Source organism: Etheostoma cragini, chromosome 15, assembly GCF_013103735.1.
Source record: "Etheostoma cragini isolate CJK2018 chromosome 15, CSU_Ecrag_1.0, whole genome shotgun sequence".
In the NCBI taxonomy this organism is placed as follows: Eukaryota; Metazoa; Chordata; class Actinopteri; order Perciformes; family Percidae; genus Etheostoma; species Etheostoma cragini.
Genome location: NC_048421.1, coordinates 5,490,117 through 5,496,752, shown reverse-complemented (window position 1 = coordinate 5,496,752; position 6,636 = coordinate 5,490,117).

The window sequence follows — 6,636 nt, the reverse complement described above, 5'->3', positions numbered from 1 at the left end:
GCAGACACAACAGAATAACACCACAGATGATAAGCAGCAAGGCATCCACATGTACATAAAGACATTGAGGCATGAGATTTCTCAGATCCTTAGCTATTCAAATGCCCAGACTATTTGGTGTTCCAAAAAACAACCTAGATCATTTATTTATGAGAAAGTTACTCCCAACCAGGCCGGATTACATAAGAGGGATTGTTTTATTTATTTACTTATGTATTCATTTGACAAGGACAACACAGAAGAAGTTGACATCTTGTGTTGTCGTTTAAGCCATTGTTTCAGTTGTGTATTATGACTGATAATACCTTATGATAACATAAATAATGGTCACAAGATAAATCTGAGAGAGTCTGGATATTGTTCATGGGGTAGAATAGAAGAAAACAAAAGTTCTGTTATCCAAATTTGTATTTTTCTTTTGGATGTTTCACCCCAAGCAAGCATGTTATCATTCTGAGCAGAAATCTGTGAGATCACAGAAATACCTTTGAAGATGAAACTCTATGCCCTGGAAAAATAACGTTTGGATGTTTCCTTTGAGGTTATTGGAATGTGTGCGTCTGTGTGCGTGTGTGCGCAGACCTCTTTATATTGAGTTGCCTCTGCTGCTAATCTAAATTTTATTTCAGATACCAAGTGCTTCTATAAACCTAAAAAATACAACAGACCCTGGTCTCATACCAGCATTAAAAACTGCAAAGATTTTAGAGTGAAATTCACTTCTATGGGATGCAAAGTAAACTGGGTTGAATAGCCAAATAGAGGAAGTTATCGTGTTAGCTGTGTGGTATCATGTTTACTCTGTCTTGTCTAGTTAGCAACCAAAGTAGCTTGTTGGAGCGGTGATATGGCTGGCATTTTACCGTTTAGCTGCCCAGTTGTTTGCAAGGATCCCCATCAGGTAGTCATTACATCTCCAAGCATCCAGCACCAGGTATAGGCATTAACAACAAATTGTCCACAATCATCCAGAGAAATAAAGACTTGCTTAAAGATAACATATTAACAAGCAAATGGATGTAAAGGAGCCAACAGACGATGTGCGTACACAGGCTGTATGCAGATGGAGGCACACACACACACACACGCGCACACACACACACACACACACACACACACACACACACACACACACACACACACAGGCTGTCTGATACATATAGTCACAGTATACCCCCATTAGGATTTTCAGCTCTGCCAATACCTTAAGTAGGTTTACCCTAAAATAGGCTTATAAATCTTGTATAAAAACGTGTGTATCTTAAATGGAATGGATTAGAATAACTGGTAAATCAATAAAAACTGGAAGGTGGTGTCGGCTCAAATTTTGAACTGAATAAATTAGGGACACAAACTCACAGCACACATTGTAACAGAACTGAATGATTAGAAGTGTCTGGACCAACAAGTAGCTACAAGGTAGAAAGAATCAATACAGCAGGCAAGGTGATTAACCTATTATCAGTTGAGTGGCAAGTTTACAATTTCCCGTATTGTGTGAATTGAAAGTGCTGCTGTGCTTTTTTATTTACGCATGCACCCAGGTATATTTCACATGCCAAGTTGTATGGCTGAGCTGCATGGTTGAGTGCACTCTGTAGCATGAAATCAAATGCAAATAGCAAATGTAGATTTCCTTCTAAAGCTGTTGGTGTGCTGGTGTTTGTGTCATTGTGCAACTGCTGCCTCTGTTGCTGTTGTGTTTCTGAGTGCATGGATATTTTTTCCTCTTTCCTCTCCCCTACCATAATTGGATGGTTACTTTGGCATGCAGCTAGAAGGAGGGATGAAAAAACACACATCACAAAGTCTCTTTCGTCCTTTTCTCTTTCCTTCTAACCATCCAGAAACTCTTTTACTTTATGTTTTTCAGTGTGCTTTTCTTAGCTTGATTTCAATAATACATCAAGGTTATGCATATTTCAGCGGCTTCGTGCAATACACTCGTGACATGCCCTCCTCCCTACACATGTACAGTATAGAAGTGCCCGTGCTGCTGCAGGGGGAAGCCCTCTGAAGGAAGACTTGCAGGGTCTCCCCCTCCTCACAGACGTCAGCAGCAGGGCCTAATGATAAGACTCCAGTCCTTAGAGACAATATGCAGGTGTGGATGGATAGATACATCCAAAACAGAGATTTTGCTATATAACTTTACAATTCTTTTTCAGTTACTTTTTGAAGACCTATTTGATGTCTGTTGTGTTTCTGCCCAGCATTTCTCAAGAGACTACTTGTCTATCTAACAGTGCAGGCAAAACATGACTTGATTTTCCTTTCAGTTTCTTTCAGTCATTTCTTTTTTGTGTGTAAGTTCTGTAGGTTTTCTTTGTGTGTTCAGCCATTTTTGCTCTTGCTGCTCACACTACCTTTTACCATTATATAATGCAATGTACATTCACTGATATTAATAAAACTGAAACCAAACATGACACACCTAAATTGGGTGTCATTTATCTATATTTAAGATAAAGATTAAGAAAAGGCTAATTCAGTTTACTTCTTCTCCTGTAAGAGTGAATGGGTCTAATTGAATGTCTGGTTTTCCAAATTTATATAGCATTTGAAATGAAACAGATCCCTTTTGTCTGTTTCTAACGGGGTTCCTCTTTCCTCTTCAAAAATCTCATCTAGTAGGATTGTGTAATGGTCGCTGATGAGAAGGAGATGAGAAAAGCAGAAAGAAAAGGCTGGATGATGAAAGCGTAGGAGTTAGTGTGGAGGGGAGGAAGGAGGATGATGGGATGGGGGATGGGGGATGGGGAAGTGGTTGGGACAGTCACAGAATGGAAGGCAAAGATTGCAGGATGACATAGGACTATTGATTATCTGTTGGAAGCATACACATTACTATTGATTTAGACTGGTGGCCATACGTATTGTATAAATGAATTAAATACAATGTGAAGAGAGATGCTTTCTTCCCTAGATATAACACTGTCTAAAGTTGCATGCTCAGAAGGAGCTTTGTGTAATAAAACCAAAGTCAAATACTTTACTTCTCTGAGGCTAAATGGGCTGCTGAGAGTTGGTGTGGAGAAAACTGAGCAACCAGGCTTTCGGGCTTTTGTACACACAGCTGAGAGTGGTGTGAAACTGGAGCCAATAAAGCAAAAGCCTCATGGGAGCCATTTTGGGGCCAAGGCTAGGGTAAAGAGGATTTGAGCTCCAACTCTGTACATGATGGGAAGGCATGAGGGGGGAGACAGACAGGTGGGAGAGACAGACGGGGGTCGGAGGCCTGTGTGCCGTGGGGCTTGATCTGTCTGCTCGCTTTTGCTCACAGCTGAGAATGACTGGACACACACACACACACACACACACACACACACACACACACACACACACACAGAAAGCATTTAACTCCTGTAATGAGTTCAGCGGGTCCTCATGATGGACATTACTTTCGATAATGTAATGTCCTGTTCTACAGACAGATAACAAGAAAGTGTGATTCAGCGCGGCTGGGGGCTCATGTAAACCCCATCTGTATTAATCGCCCCTTTAGGAAGCCCTCGCTTTAGGAGTGCTGCATGATGACAATCAAGATCCAAACTATCCTCTGAAGAAACTTAGTTCACTACTTTTGAACCAACTCATGACTATCTCCATTGTCCCTTCTGTTTCAAGACTTCAAACGACTCCTTAATTGGCTTTCGGGGACACGGCTCGGCTGCCAAGGGTCTTGAAGGAGAACATCAACCTTTTGGCAAATTATTATTTTGATCGGCTTAGCCTTGTGCGACTAGAAGGTTGGCAGAAGCTCCACATTTGTGTGCCCAGCATTTATTCGTTTTTTTCTAGTATAGCTGATGCTTTGGAGTGATCTGTGAACTGCACGAGATAGCTCTAGGGCAACGCTGTTCAGTGAAAGGCTGCATTGCTGGCAGTGTGTTAATAACAAATTGTATTGTATCATGTGACATTAATCAAAGCGAACACTTGCCAAAAGGTTGGTTGGCTGAACTTTAAATATTTTCTCAACCAGCTGAGAATCTGTCATCCTTAAGATCAGTGTTAAAATTGATTGCAGCTTTTGTTATGTGGGCTTTCAATGGATTGAGCCATGTGCTGTCTCGACAATGTGTTTAAGAAACAGTACTGACAATTCAAATTAGGCAAGATGGATTTGTGTCTAGGGGAGGCCTGAGGTTTCATCTGATCTGATTTTGCTAACATTGCTACTTTGCCCTTGTCTTTAGTTGTGACAACAGTAATATAGGTCATTGAGTTATGGTTTGCTCGTGCAATGGCAGCAACGACAACTAGAACACCTGCATGGGCCTGACTGCTGAATCAAGTTTCCTTTAGCTGGTAAAGCAGACATTTCTGATTTCCAGGCAAATGAGTTTAGTTGTAAACTTGTTGAATTGAATCATCATTTGCTGCACGTTTAACTTAACTTTATTTAAAGGTGCAATATGTAATACTGACAGCTAGTGTTTAGAATAGTTACTGCAGTGCAAATTTAAAATACTGGAGAGAGTTGTTTCCCCCGCCCCCTCCGCCCCAGACTCAAACTTCACGGAGGTTGCCAGGCTGAGACCACAGCATCCATTTTTTGTTTGCGAGTAACCAACTCTGATACTCTAGCTATATAATTCAATGTGAAGACACATGTTGAAATGGAGTAATATGCCCTTGTAGCTGTGTTAAATTAGCCTAAAGCTAATGCTTCCCTGTTGAGGAGGAAATTTGCTAACTCTGCGAACTTTTAGGCTCTAAGCTGTCTATATCTGTCAAATACATCTCCAGTATTTAACCGGGGTTTGTTATGTCTCTGGTCACGCAACTGTTAGAAACATGCCAGGGTTTTTTAGGGGTCGGGTAGAATCTATCTCTATTGATCCTGTTCAGTTGTTTGCTGCTCTCACAGCTGTACTAACATTACAGTTGTAGCGTGTTGGGTTTACGTTTTTACAGGTATATCTGGCAACCCGGCCTGGCTGTCAAACTGGGCTGTTGATAACAACACACAGGCCAAAACACAAACAGAAATTCCATCATGGAACAGAAATTTCAAAAGGAGAAAATACTGGCCTTAGCATTGTTGTCAGAAAAGATAGTATGTCAATTTAGCATGTTGCCTTAATATCTAATGATGCATCGGGGTCCGTTTTGCATTCATTACAATAAATATATGACATATTCGACCTTAATTTCCTACATTAAAATGAATCATAACTATCGACCCAGTTACCGGGTAATACAAACAACCAAACTAGAGAATACAATAATTGAGTCACATTTAGGACAACTGGATCAGGAAGCATGTGTAAATTAAACGTTCATATGCATGCACACAGAGATGAAGGGATTACGTCAGATTGTTGGGAGATTGGGCTGCCTAACCCTCATAATGTACAGGGATGGGTGAGTAGTATTACCCAAAGTGGAAACATTAACCTTGTAATTAAGTATGTAAGCTCACATTTTTTTAAATTATTTATTAATAAACATTTTGTTCTTCTGAGTTCTGCGAGCACCTGTTTACACACACGGTCACTGTTTAAAACAGTCTGTTGTGAGATTGTGCTTCCTCTCTTTAGTTTCCAGTAGTAATAAAAGCAGCACTGGTCGTTCAAAACCATTTTATTGGTTTTTCAGTGGCCTTATGGAGGGCAGGAGTGAGCGATCCACCAGGAACACATGTTTTTTTTAACTTGACTGTGTTGCTCTGCCCACACACTCGGTGTGTCTGAATGTAATGCCACGTTTTCTGTTCTTGTCCTATCAGCTGTCTTAATGAGCCCCGGGGGGACTCTCCCCATCCAGATATCAATTACCATCACGTTTCTGGCAGGTTCCACTTATGGTGTAAATGTCAGCCGGGTCTACCAGCGTTGACCGACAGAGAAGCTGCTCAGGATCCAAATGCACAGCGCCAAACTCTACCCCAGCTTTAACCCCCTGTCTTCTTCTCTCCGGGATTTTCTGCCACTTTCTCCCTCCATCTCACTAAAGCACTCTTCATTAAATATAGTGTATGTATTTATGATCAATCATCCAGGCAGCCTGGGAGTTTAAATTGATTGTCAATATTAATTGCCTACGAAGACGTTGACGTGGCACAGAAGCAGCAGCAGTTGAACCGTGATAAATATGAGGTACAAAATATATTTAATATATTTTTTAAAAGACAACTTTTACGTTTCTCCTTTACTTAAGCTTTATTATTATGTTAACATGAAGGTAAAAAAAAGTCATCGGCTTGGCAAATACTGGGTGCAATTTTCCGGTGTTGGATGTTGTCTGTATGTGTTTATACAGGAAGATGGTGTGTTCCAAATGAATGTGTGGTGTAGCCAGACCTTACTCCGCACTGCTGTGGAGATAGGTCTGGCAATGCAAGACTGCCGTCCACTGGCAGAGCAGGCCGGCTCCTGAGCAGGCAAAGATTACAGATCCAGACCAGAGTCTACTATCCCCAAATCTTGTAAAATCTAATAAAAGGATCTGGATCTGATTTCAAAATGGCTCATCTGGCCCCATAAAGCAATTGTATGACCTAAGTCAGGTCTGTCACAAATACACAACTTATCTAAACGTTTGATTTAATGAATTGATCATTTAAGGAGTCACTTTGAGTGTATTCATTATATCTATTCAGCCCAATAGATATCATATTATTATCACTAT